This window comes from Giraffa tippelskirchi, chromosome 8 (assembly GCF_054371585.1).
Source record: "Giraffa tippelskirchi isolate mGirTip1 chromosome 8, T2T-mGirTip1v1.2.pri, whole genome shotgun sequence".
Classification (NCBI taxonomy): domain Eukaryota; kingdom Metazoa; phylum Chordata; class Mammalia; order Artiodactyla; family Giraffidae; genus Giraffa; species Giraffa tippelskirchi.
The window spans coordinates 24,747,339-24,767,892 of NC_137282.1; the positions used below are offsets into that span (position 1 = coordinate 24,747,339).

General features: G+C 41.2%; 1 protein-coding gene across 21 annotated transcripts in view; it reads right to left on the reverse strand.

The window, feature by feature from the left end:
* Window positions 1-20,554, reverse strand: part of MTUS1 (microtubule associated scaffold protein 1) — a 221,514-nt gene that overhangs the window by 175,756 nt on the left and 25,204 nt on the right. For 6 of the 21 annotated variants that reach the window (XR_014062578.1, XM_081521604.1, XM_081521601.1 and 3 more), the window contains exon 1: window positions 11,212-11,475. The exons of 2 other annotated variants lie outside the window; for them this stretch is intronic. The gene's annotated coding sequence lies outside the window, so the exon portion shown is untranslated. Of the gene's footprint in view, window positions 1-6,575; window positions 6,676-11,211; window positions 11,493-11,661; window positions 11,905-13,228; window positions 13,422-13,950; window positions 14,045-20,554 lie in introns of those variants that run through there. 13 more of the 21 variants (XR_014062579.1, XM_081521606.1, XM_081521602.1 and 10 more) reach the window with 6 other exon arrangements.

Genomic DNA, 20,554 nt, shown 5'->3' on the forward strand with positions numbered 1-20,554 from the left:
TTTGGGGGGTCAACTAAACATAAGGCACTCTTCTCAGTATTCCTGATAAGAGAAATAAATGAAGTTAAATTCTTGGTTTGTGGCTATTTCATCATAGTGGCGATAACTTTCAGAATCCCATCAAAAAGTGAGCCTTTTCATCAAACTCAGTAAAACAAGTCAACACAATAAGTCAATTTCACAGGAGCAATGAGCCAGCACAGAAAGGCCTGTCTCTACGAAAGGAACTAAAACCAAACCACCACTTACATGCAGTGCCTATCACGGGCCACTGGCGAGATCTGTACAATTGGGCTGGAGAAATGATTTGATGAAAAAACTCTGCATTCTTTTTGTTTTTAAATTATGTATACCTACTTAAAGAAATTACCACCAGAAAATAGCACTGGTTGTTTCAGGGAAATAAGGATAGACCAGGTACACAGGGCAGAGTTCAAAACTAAAATAATTATCTTTTCCTGAAAGTGTTAAATGAGGTACTTCCCTGATGGTCCAGTGGTTAAGACGCCACACTTCCAATGCAAGGGACGCAGGTTCAATTCCTAGTCAGGGAACTAAGATCCCATGTGCAATGCAGTGGAGCAAAAAAATTAACGAATTGTAAAAATGGGACTTCCTGGCAGTCCAGTGGCTAGGAAGCTGTGCTCCCACTGCAGCAGGCACAGGTTCAATCCCTGGTCGGGGAACTAAGATCCCACATGCCAAGGAGCCAAAAAAATAAAAACTAAGTATCAAATGACCATGAACAGGGACTTGTTTAGAATCTTTCAGACACTTGCCATATCTCTTCAAAGTTTACTTGGCAAAAAGGAAATAATTTTCCATCTGAATCATGCCAAGACCAATTGAAAAATGCCATTATGTGTGCACAGTTACGCAAGTCAGCACCTCACACTGAATATTCCAACCTACATTAAATATCAGCTTCCTGTAGCCTTTACTGGAGATGATAATGTGTGGTGAGCTTTCCACTAGCAAATAAGAGTGTTTAAACAGAACGTCCCAGACGTACACATCTAACTCACAGGGGTGGCCCGGGATGAGCCAGCCTCCCTGAAGGAGCCTACTCTCCAAGCCCTAACACCAGGCATTCTTTAAAAGTCACTTTGGTAATAAGAACTGTTGACCTTTAGCGCTAGAAACCCTGGTTGATACCCAGGGTGAAACTGCGGTTTTATGGGACATTCTCTTCCCGGTTCTGATTGGTAACAGGCCTTACCTCCTAGTTAAATTTCTATCTGGGATTAACTCCATCTCCCCAGGAATTACTTGCCTCCAAATAGCTTAAAATAAGGAAATAAGATTCAAAATTTCTATGGGAGGAAAAAAACGTTTCAGAAAAACAGATATTGGACATCCCTGGTGGTCCAGTGATAAGACTTCGCCTTTCAGTGCAGGGGGTTAAGATTCCTGGCTGGAAAGCTAAGATCCCTCATGCCTTGAGACCAAAAAATAAAGTAAAAACAGAAGAAATACTGTAACAAATTCAATAATGACTTAAAAAAAAAACAAATATTAGTCCCTATTGAACATGCATGAACTTGCATTACTATCTGTAAAATGGGTATACTTTACAATGTATTGTTGTACAGTCAAATGATTCAGATGATTGTTCAAAGGAATATAATGAGGTTCTTTTTTAAAAAAGCAGCCTGAAAACTATAAATTCTTATAGAAATGTGATCTCTTGTGATAATAATTTGCAACTGTAAATTTTCCATTTGTGCTATTAATCAGAATGGCTTACAAGACTTAATATTCTGTTTTATGTTCTGTGGCTAGAAAATGGAAGAACAAATCGTAATTCTAAGCTATGTCATCTAAAATTTGACATATCCAAACTACCATATGCCTTTCATCCCATTTCAGCAGCAGTGTGAAGAAAATGCTAGCAACAGTAATATATTAGTCCTTACAGCATTAGCAGTAGCCAAGTAGCAGTATCATATGTGGAGCAGGGAATGCGCCAGGAGGGAAGACCAGGTCCCAGTCCTGGTTCCATAGCTTACTCATCATAACACAAAATATTTACGTGAAGAGTTCTGCTTCTCAATTTCCTCAGGTATAAAACATAGCTCTGATCACATGCCTTGTTCACCTCACAGGGTGGATGTGATAACTGAATGAAAACATCTTTAATGTCATACCTACAAGTTACCTTCCCAAAACATACGGTGTTTTATTTCACTTTTCTGAAAGATGAAAATTTAGCATTGCCTCAGTAATTACATATGATTGGTAACATTTTAAAGCCAAAACCCTTAAACATGACTGTCATTGGACTAAGTAACAGGTTAAAAATTAGATCAGAGGGTGGCAGTACTTTAAAATCCACAAGTGCTTTTACTGGTTCAAAGTGATGACTCAATTCTGAGTGCTTTTAGAATGTGCTGACAGCAAACTGGCAACATTATGAACAGATTTTGCAAGATCAAAGTATCTAATTTAAAAAAATGCATCTCAAATATAAAAACAAACAAAAAAAATTAGCAACGACTCAATGCAAATTTCCAAGAAAACCAAGAGGTGACAAAGGTGGAGTCGAAGGATAAGTCGTCTCAGCTGGTACTGGTACAAACAGATTTGTTTTAAGGAAGAGGGCAAGTTATCTCAGGCTCCTGTTCCTGGAATTTAATTCTCTACAGAGAGCCCCAGAGGATGCAAGCAACACCCCCAAAGCTGAGTGGAGAAAATGAATGAAACTTCCTAGTCATGAATTAGAAGAGGTTTAAAATAAGAAGCAAAGGAAGATTGTTAGCATTTCTTTATATCTTCCATGTATCGGGTCCTGTGGTGGAATAACTCCAAGACATGAGTATTATCCCCACCATCCTAAGGAGGCAGCCGGGGTGAAAAGGCGATTGAATAACTTACCCACAGCCTCGCAGCTCAGGCACAAACCCTACTTGGTCAAGTCTGCGCCCTCTCTATTACATCCCTGGACCGAATGTTCTGGGTATCAGTAACATTTTTTCCAGTTCTATAACAAAGCATGCCCCCAAGGTTTCATAATGGACATCAGGGTGAACAAAATGTAGCTCAAGGCTGAAATGCCTCTATTTGTTTTATTTTCCCAATTTTAATAAAAACATGAGGAAGCAGAGAAAAGCAGTACCCTGGTCTGGAGGCTTCTACAAGTAGAAAATAATTTTCACCTGATTATATACCTATAAAGTTATAAACTTTAAATAGTCAGTATAACAAGATATAACCAACATTTTCTAACATAATAGTCACATCTTCATTATAAAATCACTTAAAGTGGTTCATAAAAGGAGAAATGCAGGATTTTTCCTATCTCCATTCCCTTTTCATTGACTAGACCCACTCTTCTCATACTGGAATCAAAACAAATTAGTGAATCCTTCTGCATAGTTGTCATATTTAGTATCTCCATAAAGTAACATCGGACATTAAGCATTAAAAAATTAAATAGTTGAGAGTATTACATTCAATAAGCAGCAATTCTAGTGAATGATCAAAAAGTTCCACAGAAATGCATAACTACTCTGCAACAAATCTTATTAAATGTAGTAAGAGAAACAATCCCAGACTGAAAATTCATCTAAATCCCTCTTCAAAATGTAAATACATATTTCCCCAGACAAGAAACAGTCCAAGTCTCTATTCATGAGAAACTGTCAACTTGGGACTGTCTGCCCAAATGGAGAATGGAATAAAAAGGATCACAGGAGGCATTAACTCTGCGCAAGTATTTGCACGTGGGTATGTTCTGAGAACAGCACCTCTTAATAAGACAGAATTATAACTCCAGAGGAGCAGAAGCCACACACCTTCTGCTCTATTTTACCCATCAATCCTGAATATTCATTAGAAGGACTGATGCTGAAGCTCCAGTACTTTGGCCACCTGATGCGAAGAGCCGACTCATTTGAAAAGACCCTGATGCTGGGAAAGATTGAAGGCAAAAGGAGAAGGGGCATTAGAAGATGAGATGGTCAGATAGCATCACTGACTCAATGGCCATGAATCTGAGCAAACTCCAGGAGACAGTGTAGGACAGGGGATACAGGGTAGTGAAGGACAGGGACCTGGCGTGCTGCAGTCTATGGGGTTGCAAAGAGTCACAGACATAGGGACTGAACAACAAGAATCTAACAGTACAGTCTTCCAGAGGGACACGAAGCCACAGGGTGAGCTGTGCTGAGTGCATCACAGTGAATGGAGGGGACGGAGCACCAGGAGAAGACAAGAAGAGTCAAGAAAGGCAGTGAGGAAATTAATATCTTGGGCTTAAAAGATCCTCTAGTAGCCATGACTAACTGAAGAAAGAATTTCAAACTCCCATGCCATCCGAGTTCAGAGCTCTGGATGATTTACTCCAGGCTACATCTGATACAGATAATTATTAAAAACACAATTTTACCCAGCATCCTAAGGCTTAGCCCCTATCCTCAAGAAGCTCACAAGATGTAATAAAAAGATACAGGAAAAGGTCACTAAAAAGATTATTCAGAGGAAGTGAGTGAAACCACGACTGTAGTGCTAAGCATCTTTTGGTAAGAAGGAAAAGAATAAGAGTGAGTAAGGATCAGGAGTCGCTAGATAACTAAAAATGTCAAAGAAGCTTTATGTCTACCAAAATTTGGTCCAGGTAGTAAGCAGAATTTCCCATGTATGGCGCAATGGTAACGACCCAAGAGCACATGTCTGGGAACCTGAACATTTACTAACATTTCCAAAACAGCCCTCTTCACAATGGCGGAAGCTTTCTTGAACTGACTCCTATGAGAACTGTGGCCAGTTTTGTTTTTTCCGTATCTACCCTGTAAAATATTTGGCCCATAGAAAGTTCTCAATACATGGTTTGAGGCAGAAGAAAATCAAACTTAAGATTCCAGCAGTAAGGATTGTTACTCATGTCTTTTTTCCACCACTTAATGTTGAAATATAATCCTAATTACACTATGTATAGATGACCTGATTCTATATAGGGTCTAACTAGAGGATCCAATAACCAGGTGCATTTTTTCTTGGTAAATAGAAAATTTTACCCTTTGTAACCCATTTCTCCCATTTTTTGAAACTTATTATTTATTGGGCTTGCACTGGGTCTTCGTTATGGTGCAGGGGCTTCTAATGGCAGGGACCTCTCTTGTTGCGGAGCAGTCTCTGGAGCTTGGGCTCAGTAGTTGTGGCACACAGGCTTAGCTGCTCCACGGCACATGGAATCCTCCTGGACCAGGGATCGAACCTGTGTCTCTTGCACTGGCAGGTGGATTCCCATCCACTATACCACCAGGGAAATCCCTCTCTCATTTTTTTTTTTTTAATTTTAACCATGCCTAGCCCCATGTGGGATCTCAGTTCTCTGACCAGGGATCAAACTCTCAACCCCTGCATTGGGAGTTCTGAGTCCTAAACTGTCAGGGAAGTCCCTCTCCCTTCTTTCTTGATTTCTCACCACCAAGGAAGATGTCTGAAGTTCTCATCTGAATTATGGACAGTTTAGTTAGATTAGGAGAAATGTACAAATATGGTTCAAGTCAATAGTCTACCTAGGAATGAAATGACTACAGTGTAGCAGTTTACTGTACAAGAAAAAACAGACCTTTTATAGCACAAGGAGATTTAACTGGCAGTTATTCTGATAAATAACTCAATCAACTTGACAGAGGTTGGGAAAGGCGGGTAAGTCCATGAGTGAAAGTTGCCTCTTAGGCTGCTTATATCTGTATCAGCTTCTATTTTTTGTTCCATGAAGCTAGCCAAGGGAACTGTTTTTAAAAGATGCAGTTTCAACTTAATATCATTAATTGTTGCCAACTATCAAGAAAATCTATGAGATAAACATAAAAGAGAATTTCTCATTTGTCACTGAACAGTGAGAAACACATCGTATGACCTGCTTATCAGAAATAAGATGAAGAAATATTGGTTTTTCCTTCAGAATTGTGATGTATGTAAATAATGTCTGAGTTAAATATTAGCAAGTTGCCAGTGCAGAAAAAGCATGGAAGACAAGCTAATAACTAACAGCCAACCATGAACATTGCCATAAACATTAGTTAAGCTACAGGTTAATTTACACAAGAATATATATTTTTTCTCCTCTCCTCTTTCCTCTGTTGATAAATGACTCTCTCCTAGAGGGGTTCCTTTCTCAATGCCAAATGAGGACACAAAATGCCCTAAAATACTTTGGTTCATTGCAGAAGATTCGGGTAATTATGAATGACTGGCCCTGAAACCCAACACTCATATTTTCTTGGCATTTAATTTAAATATAAATTGACAAGGCACAATTTAAAAGAATGATAAGGTAATTTAATGGCTTTAAAAATCCTCTCCCTGGGACTTTCCCTGGTACTCCAGGGGTTAGGAGTCCGCTTGCCAATGCAGGGGACACGGGTTCGATCCCTGGTCCAGGAAGATTCCCCATGCCTCAGAGCAACTGAGCCCTTGTGCCACAACTAAAGCCTGTACCCCTAGCGCATGCACTCTACAGCTAGAGAAAGCCCCTGCTCACCGCAACAAAAATGCTGCTCACATGCAGTCAAAAATAAATAATAATTAAAAACAAAAAATTGGGACTCCTTAACTCGAGGACTGACCTGTTCCCCGCTGTTTTGTTCCCAGTCCTGGCTCTTCCTTGTGCTGTGTGCACACAGTGGGGGGGCTGGCCAGGCCTGCCCTTCCGCTCAGCAGTTCTTACTGAAACACAAAACCCCGTACAGTTTCAGACAAAATGACACCATCTGGAAGCACTGGGTCGGCTGAAAAGTTCACTCAGGTTTTTCTGTAAGGCAGTATGGAAAAAGCCAAGCGAACATTTTGGCTGACCCATTAATTTTTCGAGACCGTCTGCCCTTCCCCGCTTGAGAAACTCAGGACTCACTCTTCATCTTCCTTCACTGCTCACAAAGAATCAAATCAATCCTGAAGCCGTCAACATCTCCTTAAAAGAAACTTTAACTGCCTTTAAAACTACCTGTACATAGTTTAATAACTTCAAAGTGAAATAAACTTTTTAAGGTTAGACTAAAGGTAGGATGTGATTTTTCTTTTACTCATGTAAGTAATGTGTACACAAGAACATTTATTAATTTAGATCTGGGCCTATTGGCAAGGCCTAAATACAGGTTATCTTTAAGCAAATACACTTTCACTTCTCTTCAATGTGGGGCTTAAACTGAAGGCTAAGGAAAACCTACTAGTTTTAATGAACAAAGTTACTTTGGAATCAAAGATTTATATGCATATATGTACTTCTACAATGCTTGAATGCTGTTTACTTAAGCAAAATATCACTAGGTTTAACCTTGTTCACACTCTAAGATTGTGGAGCAAACCTCGCCTTTTTTTTTCTTGATTGCATAAAAGTTAGACATCAGGGCAGTCACAAGTTGCAAAATTACTTATGGTATATGAAAATGAAGCTTCATTGTACATAGTCAAGAGTAGCCCCCAAATCTGTCATCCCCAAAATGGAAGTCTTTTTCATCATGAGGCAAATGAACAGGAAAAAGTCATGCATTATCATGAATAACTACCCACATAAAAGAGTAGTAACTGCTGATTTCAAAGAATATTGAAGTCATTTTAAAAAGGAAACTACCATGAGGGCAATCTTTCATAAAACTTGCTTAGAAATAAATTTTTAGAGGTTGCCAGTCAAACTGAGTTCCTGGTTATACTGGATACCCTAAGCCAACTCTGGAGAAGTCCAATCAAAGCAGGCTTTCTGAACCACATTTCAGGTTGGCTAATGTCACACCAAACCATTCAATCCTTCTCTTCCTGCAAGGCAAGATCACTCATCCTTGGTCCCTCTTTGTCTCCTGTGGAGGCCACAAGCCACTGCTGCCCAAGTACCTGCCAGCTAAGGGGCAGTGGTAACTTTCTTCTAGACTCACGTACCTCCAGGTCGGGGCCCATTTCCAAGTGCCTCCAAACACACACACCACACACCAATCTCACCTTCACACTCATATATGGCCCTATGGCTTATCGTTAGGCTGGAAAAGATGGGAAGTGAAAGGCAAAAACTCAGGCTGTTATGGACAGCACTCTGAGTGAGGTCTTTTAACACCCTCAGGGTATATTAAAGCTTCTAGAGTAGGGAAAGATAACTCAAGTTTGGGAAATCAGAAGGGTTTTTTCCCTCCACCTTTGAATAAATAGTTTAATCTATGAGTGGTGTTAAAAATTAACTTGGAAAAGTTTTTGAATTACATACATCTTATCAGACATCAAGAAACGACTCAAATCAGTAACTCGGTATGAAAAAACAATAATGGATATGAAAAGAAGAATTCTGGCAAAGTAATACTACTATCAATGGATTACTGACGATAGATGGTTGTGAGCCTAGTTTACATAATCGTAGAACAGATCTGAAAGGCTCATTCCCTTCAATTTAAAACTTTTCTCTCTGATTTCAAAGGATGCTCTTCTGAATGTTACATACCATGCACAACTCTCCCTCATTAACAGTCCAGTCTGTTCTGCAACAGTCTCTACTCCAAGACATGGAGATTCTAATATATTTGAAAATTCTGGAAAATTCTCTTAAAAGTCATCTTGTGCCACTGTCATACATAATGCTTAGCCTATGATTCAGAAGCGTTAAACGTTTACGTTTTTGAGCAAGTCAACTGGTTTGCCTATATTAAAGTACAGAAAGAACTATAAGTCAGAACCACTATACACGTGTGCTGTTTGTCTTTATAAGACAAAGACAAAATGAGGGGAGAGATATTAGCACTACGAAAGGCAAAAGTTTACTATCAATCTATAAAAGGCTCTTATGAATTCATAGAAAATACTAATATCTCCAGGAAGAAAATTTGGCACTACATTCAATTAAAAGGAGTAAAAATGGAAAACAACTAGATTTTTTTTTTTATATTCAACATCATTTGGAATTAAAGAAATGAAATTTAAATACTGAGATAGCATCATTCACCTATAAGACTGGCAAGAATTATTTTTCCTTTGCAGGATAAGTTTCCACATTAACAAAAATACAGTAACACAGGTACTCTCATAGGGTGGGAACTGGTGGGAACAAACTTTGGTAAAAGTTTTTTTTGGAAAGCAATGGTCACTCTGTATTGATAGATCTTTGGGCCATCAACTATCTTCCAGAGGACTCTATTCTAAGGAAACACAGGAGATACACACAAAATTTTACAAAAGTTATTTGTTGCACCAGGCTTCCCAGGTGGCACAGTGGTAAAGAATCAGCCTGCCAGTGCAGGAGATGCGAGTTCCACCCCTGGGTCAGAAAGATCCCCTGGAGAAGGAAACGGCAACCCACTCCAGTATCCTTGCCTGGAAAATTCCATGGACAGAGGAGACTGGTTGGCTACAGTCCATGGGGTGGCAGAGTCCGCCATGACTGAGTGACTGAGCACACAGGCATTTGTTGCATCAGTATATATTTAATAATAGTAACTGGAAATAAATGAAAAGTTCAACTATAAGGAAATGGTTACATAAACTGTTACATCTATACAATGTAATATTATGTAGCCAGTAATACTATATAGAACTGTAATGACATGGAAATCTTGTCACATGTTAAGCAGAGAAAAAATCATGCAACAGTTATTAACTACAGTTACACAGTTTTGTATAAACTATAAAACTGTAGTAAATAAATCTGTTACATGTAAAAAAATATAAAGAAAATACTGCAATCATCTTTGGATGCTGGAATTATTTAACCCTTACCCTTTTTCTGAATCTACCATTTTTATACTGCAAGCATGCATTACTTGGAAATCATAGCAAACCAGGCCAACAGAACAGGGTTATTAAGTGACATACTTTTTAAATGTTCAAGGCTAATAACTGCAGCTTCACTTCCAAAAAATACTGAAAGAACTCCAGCACTGTATAATCCTCTGAATTATTGATACATAGTTAAAAGATGCAGATCTTCTACAGCACTGTTTGTCCATATATATAATGCTAATCTTAAAAATAGGTAGAAAATTTGGTGCACGTTAAGTATTATATAAACAAAATTCCATTCCTAAGTATTTTTTAAGAGTACATCTATCTAATCATTTCTTTGCATAACTTATGGAATACTGTACTTGAGGAAAAAAATAAAACATTTTATACACTGTAAAGCACTGTACAAACAGGGCATCATTGTTTCGATTTAAATTGCCTATCATTTCCTGCCCTAATTATCCCTGAAGAAGAAGCTTGTCTACAGAATAGCAATTTCAACTATGTAATTCCTTTCAGGGTTAACCACACACTCTTATCTGAGCGTATCTACCTACACTCCTTAAGAAGGTCAAAGGTTCCCAGGAAGGAGAGGTTCATTTTTTAAAATTCTCCTGCCTCTTAGATTCCCCTCCCATCTTCCCTCCACGCCTAACACCGCCACGCTCAACCTTCAGCCCAAGGGCTCGAGGTTTAATGTGACAATGATTGAATTCCTATCACCTGGCTAAACACAAATGCTTTCATCTCCCCTGTTTTGCCTAAGACTTTATTCAAACAAAGAAAAAAAAAAAACCAAAAACCAGATTTCCTAGTACACCGAGTCCTTAAAACAAATAGTAGTTAACAGAATGTGTGAAACTTTATGCAGGCTAAGTGAAGAATTAATCTCTTCATTCCTACGCCAAAATAAATGAGTCCAAGCCAAAAATCAATAAATAACTTAGTATAAAAGAGCAAGTCTGAAAAAGAAGAGGGGAAAGTTTTCTTTAAGGTAGGTAAACACCTAAGTCCACCAATGACTCGAGTTAATCAGGTGACCTTAGTTGAGATTTGGATTTTTCTAAATAGCTAGGAAAGCACATGCGAACCTCAGGAAGTAATGAGACCCAGGCGAAGGGCCTTGAGAATTGCCGCAACCCCAAGAATGTCCTATTTCCAGCCCGGATCGACCAAGCTGAGAATGGGCCCCAACGAACCGCCCAGTGGGACGGCTGAGACCGGCGGCCCAGTAGGGTCAAGTGTCCGGTGGGCGGCTTCCGGCGGAGGACTTGTCAGTCTGCGAAACTGACTCCCCTGGGAGCTCCTTCGGTCACTTTCAAGGTGACAGCTAGGAGATCCGCATCTGTCCCTCCCTCGGTGCAGCGCTGCCCCCACGTGAGACCAGCCGTCCGGAGCCTCTCCAGCTCTCCCCCAACCCCTGCACCCGAGGTCCCAGGACGCCCCCCACCGCCCGGCCCAGATCCCCTCCGCGCCCCCGCGCACCGGCACCAACTCTGCACTCACCCGCAGCGCCGCGGAGCCGACCCCGCGCCCCGCAGACCACACGCCGAGCCCGGGCGCCCCTCGAACCCGCGGCGGAGGCGCGCCAGGCCCACCCGCGAGGCCCGTGTGCACTCAGGGCCAGGCGTGCACCTGGGCACCCCGGGGCTCGTCCCCCACCCCTGCCCCCGGCCGCACAGCGGCAGGCGCTGCAGCTGCCAGGCGGGAACCCCGAGTCCGGGGGGCCCCAGCCTCCCCGCCTCCTCCCGGGCCGCCGGGGGTGGAGCCAGGGCGGGGAGTTGGGGAAACTTGTAAATAGGCGAGCGCGGCCGCCTGTGCCCCCCTCGCCTGCCCGCCGCCCCCTCCCGGAGGCCCCAGCCTGCGCCTCGCTGCAGGAGACAAAGGCAGGGCGGCTGCCGAGGGGGCTGCGCCCCCCACCTCCCCAAGAAACCCGAAAGACGCGCGAGGCCGAACCTCAAGACGCCGGCCCCGCAGGCTCCAGGCGCTCGGCTCCGCGGACGGGCTGGCTTCCGGCTCTCGCTCCAGGGCTGAGAACCCACCCACCCCGCGCCCGCGGCGCCCGCTCCGGCCGAGATGCACCTGTTGCCACGTGCGACGCGGGGCCCCCGGCTGCTGCCCGCGCACCTGGAGGAACCGCGGTCCGGGACCACAGAAGTCCGCGGCCAGCGACCGGAGCTCGGCCGCGCCCCTAAACCTGGCCGGCTGCCGAACGGATCTTACCTCTTACTCCCCTCCTGTCACCTGAGTTTTCCGTGCGAGCTCGCGGGCTTCCCGCTAGCCCTGGGGCAGGGTTGCGGGGGCGGGACGGGCTGCGGGTGGGAGAGGCAAGGGGGCAGAATTGTCTGAGCGGAGGTGTGCGAACAAGCAGCAGTGATTTTGTCTTCAGAATGTCCGGACTCCAGATTGGTATTATCTTTGTGCTTCTAAGCAGTTAACTAGCGAACACCTAGGACAGGTTAAACCCAAAAGAGTTCCTGAAGACCCGCGAGGGGGCGGGGGAGACGAGGCCCAACCCCCTTTTCTCAAAACACAAATTAAGTCCCTTTTACTAAACTGAACAAATGTCATCCATAGCTATTAGACCCGTAAAATATTTTCTTTATCGGCATATTTTAAATATAAAGCTTTTCCAAAGAGGCTAGTCCACCTACAAGAAATGTATTAATAACATTATTGAATTATTAAATGTCAGACAACTTGACTCCAAATTTCTTTGAAATGTTAAATTACCTGGTTTGAATTTCCCAAAAGCTTTTCAAGAGAAGTGAGTTTTTTGTTTGGGTTTGTTTTTTTTTCCTGAAAATTAAGCTGATGATACTGTAATTGACAAAGTTTTCTATACTGTCAATATCAGATCAACTAATAGATATATTGCCATTTACTGTTGTAAAGCCTTTTCATTGTACAGTATTCCTTTAGTTCTTCAACAAGATCCAGTGATAAATAGGTCAGATTATTACCTCCATTTTTCAAGTGAGGAAATGGAAGCTCAGAAAGGTCAAGCGATTTGCTCAAGGTCACACAACTGGTGAGGGGCTAGCACAAACTAAGCTGACCTAACTCCTAATCTTTTTATTCCATTACCTGGAGGACAGTTCTTTGAGATTATTTTTAAGGAGATACAGCATTAAACACCACTGAATAATTCTTCTTTATGCAAAAGCACCAAAAAACAACACAAATTAAAACAAAGTACTAACATTGTTTCTGCAGGTCATAAGGCAAATATGCTAATTAGCAACATGCCTCCTGCCTAAGCAGACTACTCCTAATGTTAAACATATTATTTAATCTTTATAACCCTCATGTGACCCAGATGACTTGGTCCAACCTCCTACAGTTCTATTGTGTGGCTTAGTTATATCTATAAATATAGAACCTGTTTTACTTCATTTTTCTGTGGTATAGATTGAAGGGAAAAACAAGACAAAACCTCCTAAGTATTTAGAAGCAACTTTTATGGCCATCGGGGAATCTGAAACTTAGCTTCTAATTACATTCACGTAAAAACAGAAGTTACCTTCTAGGGACATCATCTGGGACTCTGTCAAGGCAAACATGCTTGAAATGGGGCCCGCTGCCTTTTCTTTCCTTCTTGGTTCTGGGCATGTTGCCATGGTCTTGATCTCTGAACTCTCATGTTAACCTGCTATAGACTGCAGGAACAATACAAAGGGAGATAACAACACCACATGACTTTGTGGTCCTTTGTCCTAAAAAAGATTAGCATTTTTTTTTCTCCATTAGAAAGATGCAAATTAAAACTACACTGAGAAATCACTTTTCACTTATCAGATTGACATTGACAAAGTTTAGAAAGTTTGATAACTTCTGTGTGTTGGCAGAAGTGTGGAGAAACAGACAGGCAGTGCAGATTATGAATGTAAATTAGAATAATCTCCATCAAGGGCCAGTCACAATACCTAACAAAATTATAAAGGCACGTAACCTTTGAGCCTGTAAGTCTGCTTGTAAGAATTCATCTTACAACACACGTGAGAAATGGCAGGTGTATACAAGCTTGTCCATTTCAGCATTTTTTATAACAAAAGATTTTTTAAGTACATTCATTAATAAAAGACTGGTAAATTACTGATACACCCATAAAATGACATCTGGGGGCTTCCCTGGTGGTTCAGATGGTAGAAAGAATCTGCCTGCAATGCGAGAGACCCAAGTTTGATCCCTGGGTCAGGAAGATCCCCTGGAGAAAGAAATAGCAACCCACTCCAGTATTCTTACCTAGAGAATTTCATGGACAGAGGAGCTTGGTGGTCTACAGTCCTTGGGATCGCAAAGAGTCGGACACAACTGAGTGGCTAACACACTATGAAAGCTTAAAAAAAAAGAATGAGAGAGCTCTTTAAACTTCTATGAAATGATCTCTAAGATCCATTGTGTGCACAAATTTTTAAATGCAAAATGATTATATAATAGTGCATTTTCTATTAAAAAGGGGAAATTGCATACCATTGTTTGTGGAAGCATAATATGTCTCTGAAAAGATATACCAGAAACTGGTAAAATTGGTTGCTCTTCGGGAAGGGAGCTGGGTGGCTGGAAGGCAGGATTTGAAGAAAACTTGAAGAAGACAAACTGCACTAGATATAATTTTGTACTTTTTGAATTTTGAATGATGTAAATAATAGTACCCATTCCGAAACTTAAAATCTTTCACCACTTGAAGTTTTGCCTCCAGGAATGGCTCAGATTCCTTTCTTACTAATTTAACTTACAGACAAAATAAATGATCAAACTTCTCATGCATTAATGGGAGAACAGCAAAATTCTCAATAGATGCTTTCAAACCATTTGTTCTCTAGTGTATCTAAAGAGGAAGGCTTTAGTACATAAAATTCTGACATGCTGTGATTATGGTGAAGATGATGAGCTAGCATATTCCTCAGAATTTTATTAACAGTGAAATCTCCCTGGGGCAGAGCTTCCAGCTAATTTTCCCAAAGTCACATTCAATCAGAAATGAAAGAAGGAGTTAAGGCTAGTTCCCAAGAGGGATACTCTAGTACCACTGATTTGAGTGCAGAGGAAGTAATTCTGTGGGAATTCCATGGAGTCATTTATTGTACTCTCAAGTTTGATATCTTTTTTTTTTTTAATTTGGAAAAGATCCTGATGCTGGGAAAGATTGAAAGGAGAAGGGGGTGGCAGAGGAAGAGATGGTTAGATAGCATTATCGGTTCAATGGACATGAATTTGAGCAAACTCCAAAAGATAGTGGAGGACAGAGGAGCCTAGTGTGCTATACAGTCCTTAGGGTTGCCAACAGTCAGACACAACTAGTGACTGAACGTATACCATCACTTTGGAGGAGGAAATGGCAACCCATCCCAGTATTCTTGCCTGGAGAATTCCATGGACAAAGAAGCCTGGTGGGCTACAGTCCATGGGGTCGCAAAGAGTCGGATATGACTGAGCAACGAATATACACACCATACCATCACTTCATTGAACAAGGGATCTGAACAATTCACAAAGACAGGCACAGTAAAATTTTAAAATAAATATTTACAAATAAAAATAGCATCCAAGGAAAAGCAAACAGCTAAGAGTAAACATACCCCTGAGTAACAAATTAAACCAGTGAGCTTCTTGGTAGCCAAGTGCCCCAACCAGTTACGTAACAGCCATTTTTCAAAAGGGGCTGATAGTTCCTCAGTGGAAGCACTGAGCTTCCTAGCACTGAATTCAAAGAAAAAATTTTTTCACTCACATTTCCAGTCAAGACTACTGAATGGAAAACAATAATATATTGTTGATAATACTGTAAGAACCTTTTATGTGGTTATTTTTATAGTCATTTTGAATAAAACTCAAAGTATTATAATGAAACTCTACAAAGGTATTCACCCAATCAGGCACCAGGTCAGTGTCAGTCAAACCTTGTAACAACCTAGTGTGATCAAGGATTGACTGGAAACAGATGTGACTGGACTGCAGTTCCTTACTATATTCTTCAGAAAATCAAACATACTCACAATCAGATTTTTAATGTCTCCACACGTCCCTCACCTTAGAGATAGATGTTTCTTTATACAACATTCCAGAAATTTTCTAGTCGGCCAGTCATCTGATAATTATTAGAAGTGATACTCAGTTGCTTTAGTCATGTCTGACCCTATGGACTGTAGCCTGCCAGGTTCCTCTGTCCATGGAATTCTCCAGGCAAGAATACTGGAGTAGGTTGCCATTTCCTTCTCCAGGGGATCTTCCTGACCCAAGGATCAAATCTGCATCTCTTGAGTCTCCTGCATTGCAGGTGGATTCTTTACCACTAGTTCCACCTGGGAAGCCCTTAGATGTGATAGAGACCCAGAATGCTGGAATTTTGTAATGCTGTAGATGAATTTTTTCCTGTTTTTGTTAATAGAAAGATGTACATTACAAATTGCCATATGACTTTTGTTACTTGTATCCCAAGATCATGAGACATGCAAAGTCAAATGTGCACACTGACCAACTGTAGCAATGACTGCAGAGCAAGAAAACATCATCACAGCAGTGAATGGTCTTGATTTATTTACAAATAATTCTTAGGTTCCTAATTATCCATTTTTCTCAGTGGGCTTGGAGACTCAAGTGGACTCCCCTCTCTGTGTTCCAGAAGGGTGCGATCAGATTAGGGATGTTCTAGTGTAGAAGTCTGCAGATTAATAAGTAAAGTATCTCAAGAAAGAAAAGAGTCTCTTGTGAGTTCAGAGCCGTAGCAGTTATAAGGAAATATAGCTTCCTCTTATCAAAATGACTTGAGAACATCTAAGAAACTTCTCCATCCTCTCATAAAATGGAAGGCATCTTCAACAGTCCTTTTATTCCATTTATAGACTCTGTAGAAGGAATCATTCTTATAGCATGATGCCAAAATTATTTTAGCTCATGCACAAACAAGTTGTTCTGTAATTGTGCCTTTGACCATTTCATAATAGGAAAAAATTAAAAAGTGTATAGTACCACCGCTTTGTTATGAAACCACTTTGAAAATGTTTACTTGGACTCTTTTAAATGTCATGACTAAAGAAACTACTGTTGTGCGTAATCCACTCTTGACAGTGAATCATAACTGTGTCACACTTGGACTTGGTTAGCCTTTGCTCTGATCTGACAGTCTTTCCTTAAAAAGTGGATGTCTTTTCAATTGCAAACTATTTATTGCTTCCTGAAAAATATAATAACAAGTTTGTGGCTCTGAAATCCCATATCATTGAGACTATTGTAGTCTTGACTTAGACTTTTTGAATACACTTTTAATTTATGCCTCTGGCCTTATGCTCCTGGCCAAAGGCAAGCCCTGAAAGAGCTGGGGGACACCTTCCAACTCACCTCCATTTCCCTCGGGCCTTGATCCATGATCTCCTAAAAAAGAGTGCAAACCATGGAGTTCAATGTGTTCAGTGTTGCTGCATGGTAACCCATATCCTGTGTCCAAGCCTCAACAACTGATTGATTTTTGGTTCAATACTTTGGCCACCTGATGCAAAGAACCGACTCATTGGAAAAGACTCTGTTGCTGGGAAAGATTGAAGGCAGGAGGAGAAAGGGGACGACAGAGGATGAGATGGTTGAATGGCATTGCTGACTCAATGGTCATGAGTTTGAACAAGGTCCGGGAGTTGGTGATGGACAGGGAAGGCTGGCGTGCTGCAGTCCATGGGGTCGCAAAGTCAGACATCACTGAGCAACTGAACTGAACTGAACTTTTGCACCTTTTGGTTTGGGATAAGAGTTCCTGATCCGTACTTGACCTGGAGATCCTCCGGCCTTGCATAGGATATGCAGTCTAGCAGGCCTAGTGTTCCAAGTTCTAACAAATGTTTCAAAATCATAATGATGTAGGAAGCTGCTGCTGCTAAGTCGCTTCAGTTGTGTCCAACTCTGTGCGACCCCACAGACAGAAGCCCACCAGGGTCCCCCATCCCTGGGATCCTCCAGGCAAGAACACTGGAGTGGGTTGCCATTTCCTTCTCCAATGCAGGAAAGTGAAAAGTAAAAGTGAAGTCGTCAGTCATGTCCGACTCTTAGCGACCCCATGGACTGCAGCCTATCAGGCTCCTCCGCCCTAGACTAAATCAACAACAGCAATTAGCTCTCATGCTGTTGCATGAGCGTTCCTCAAAATAGAACCGCTCTTCAAAACATAGACTGGCAATTCAGGAAAGAGCCACTGGAAATGCTACCCTCATTATTCTCTTCATACAGTGAATAGGACCCGCACTAAGGGCCTACACTGCACACTGCCCTGTGACAACGCTGTCAAATCAGCGCGCTTGGTTAGTTACCGGAAAGCGGGGCGATCTTAACTCTGGGTTACTAGAACATTGAGAAGTCAGATTGATAATCCAGGATAGTAATTAACACTACCAAAGATTTATCTGGTTTGGATAAGCCTACTTTTGATCTCTTTTTGAGTATCTACAAAATTATGGTTAGTTTTTCATAATTTACAACACAATTACCATATACATACATACATATGTGTATATGTACATATATATATATATTTGTTATCCAATTCAGGAAAAAATTTTTATTGTCTGCAAATTTTAAATAGGAGAATAAATCCGCTACAACCAGCAAAAAAAATACGATTGGGACTTCTCTGGTGGCCCAGTGGTTCAGACTCTGCTTCCACTGCAGGGCACATGGGTTCAATCCATGGTTAGGGAACTGAGATCCCACGTGCTGTGCAGCTCGACCAAACAAAGAACACGAGACCAAAAAAAAAAAAAAAACCCATAAAACATTATCACTCCAAAATCAAGGACACCAATAAGACTTAGTTTTGATACCTATTAATAGATATGTTTTAATTGATTTGACTGGTTTAGATCTTAGGGTCTCTTCTATAAAATTAATTCTTTAGATCTCCTGGGGTTGTTGTGAGGACAAAATATGTTTGGAATTACTCATATCACTCATTCCCCTTCCCATTGGTCTGTGAACTTGAGCTAAAGAAAGGCTTACCTTCCCCAACACCATCCCCTCCAGTCTACCAAGGCCTGCCACATTCCTCCTCACTTCGCCTTTCATTTTACACCTGAGATACTCAAATGAGCAGACCAGTGATCTCCGAACCATTCCCCCATACACCCCATCTATAAAAAAAAATTAAGTGTGCATGCCAACATTTGTTTATTTATACATTGTATATAGCATCAGAGTACTGATATGTACACAATAAACTACACACAAAAATAGGAACGGATCAGATTTAAAAATAGATAATTAAAGTTCTCGTATTTTCTTCCCACACCCCACCATATACCTTCTGGGGACAAGAAACAATCTCATTCCTCTTAAGAGCCTTTATTTATTTATTAATTTTTTTTTTCTCATCATGCTGCACAGCTTGTGGGATCTGAGTTCCCCAACCAGGGACTGAACTCAGGCCCTCAGCAGTGAAAGTGCAGAGTCCTAACCACTTGACTGCCAGGGAATTCCCTAAGCAGTCTTTAACGTAGAAGACTTTTCCACTGGTGACAAGTTAAAAGGCAAAAGTGCCACTGTTAGTGTAAATACCCAGCGTCGCCTCTTTTAACAGTTTGGCATTCTAGGTAAACTCCAACAGGTTTCCATTAGAATGAGTGTACCTGGATGCAACCCTTTAAATATTAATTTAACTTCTATCTATACATTTAATTAATTTATCTTCTATCTAGATATGGGTGAATTTTTTAAACTTCTCCAATGTGTTTTTTTCCAACACACACTAATCAATTCTCAGAGAACACTGACAGGTTGCCTTATAAATTTAACTCACTTCTTTGATAGCATCAGATCCCACAGGATAAGGGCTCAGTCTCACAAGACCTCTCCACTTCAGATGACACACCCAAGTCCAGGCTGTTACCTGAGCTTCTGGACCCTGTGTGTGTGTGTGTTAATGCTGAGTTGTGTCCCACTCTTTGCTGTGCTATGGACTGTAGCCCACCAGGCTCCTCTGTCCATGGAATTTCCCAGACAAGAATACTGGAGTGGGTTGCCATTTCCTCCTCCCTTCCAGACCCAGGGATCAAACCAGGTCTCCTGCATCTCCTACATTGGCAGGCGGATTCTTTACCAATGTGCCACTTGGGAAGCCATGTTTCTGACCAACTGGCTATAAATTGGAGGTTCCCGTGACTCTCTTCTTGGGTCCAATTAATTTGCTAGAGAGGTTCACAGAACTCAGAGAAACATTTATTTATATTTATCAGTTTATTACAAAGGAAATTATTAAAAGGACAGACAGATGAAGAGGTACAAGGAGTGAGATGTAGAAGGGCCCAGAGTACCAGAGCTTCTGCCCCCATGGAAGTGGGTGCACTGCCTTTCCAGTGCCTGGATGCATTCACCCACCTCAAAGCTCATCAAGGCTTATTCAAGAATTTTTGTAGAGCTCAATCTGAAGCACCCTCACCTTGATGAAAGTGAAAGAGGAGTGAAAAAGTTGGCTTAAAGCTCAACATTCAGAAAACTAAGATCATGTCATCTGGTCCCATCACTTCATGAAAAATAGATGGAAAAACAGTGGAAACAGTGTCAGACTTTATTTTTTGGGGCTCCAAAATCACCGCTGATGGTGATTGCAGCCATGCAATTAAAAGACGTTTACTCCTTGGAAGGAAGGCTATGGCCAACCTAGATAGCATATTTAAAAGCAGAGACATTACTTTGCCAACAAAAGTCCATCTAATCAAGGTTATGGTTTTTCCAGTGGTCATGTATGGATGTGAGAGTTGGATGGTGAAGAAAGCTAGTGCCGCAGAATTGATGCTTTTGAACTGGGGTGTTGGAGAAGACTCTTGAGAGTCCCTTGGACTGCAAGGAGATCCAATCAATCCATCCTAAA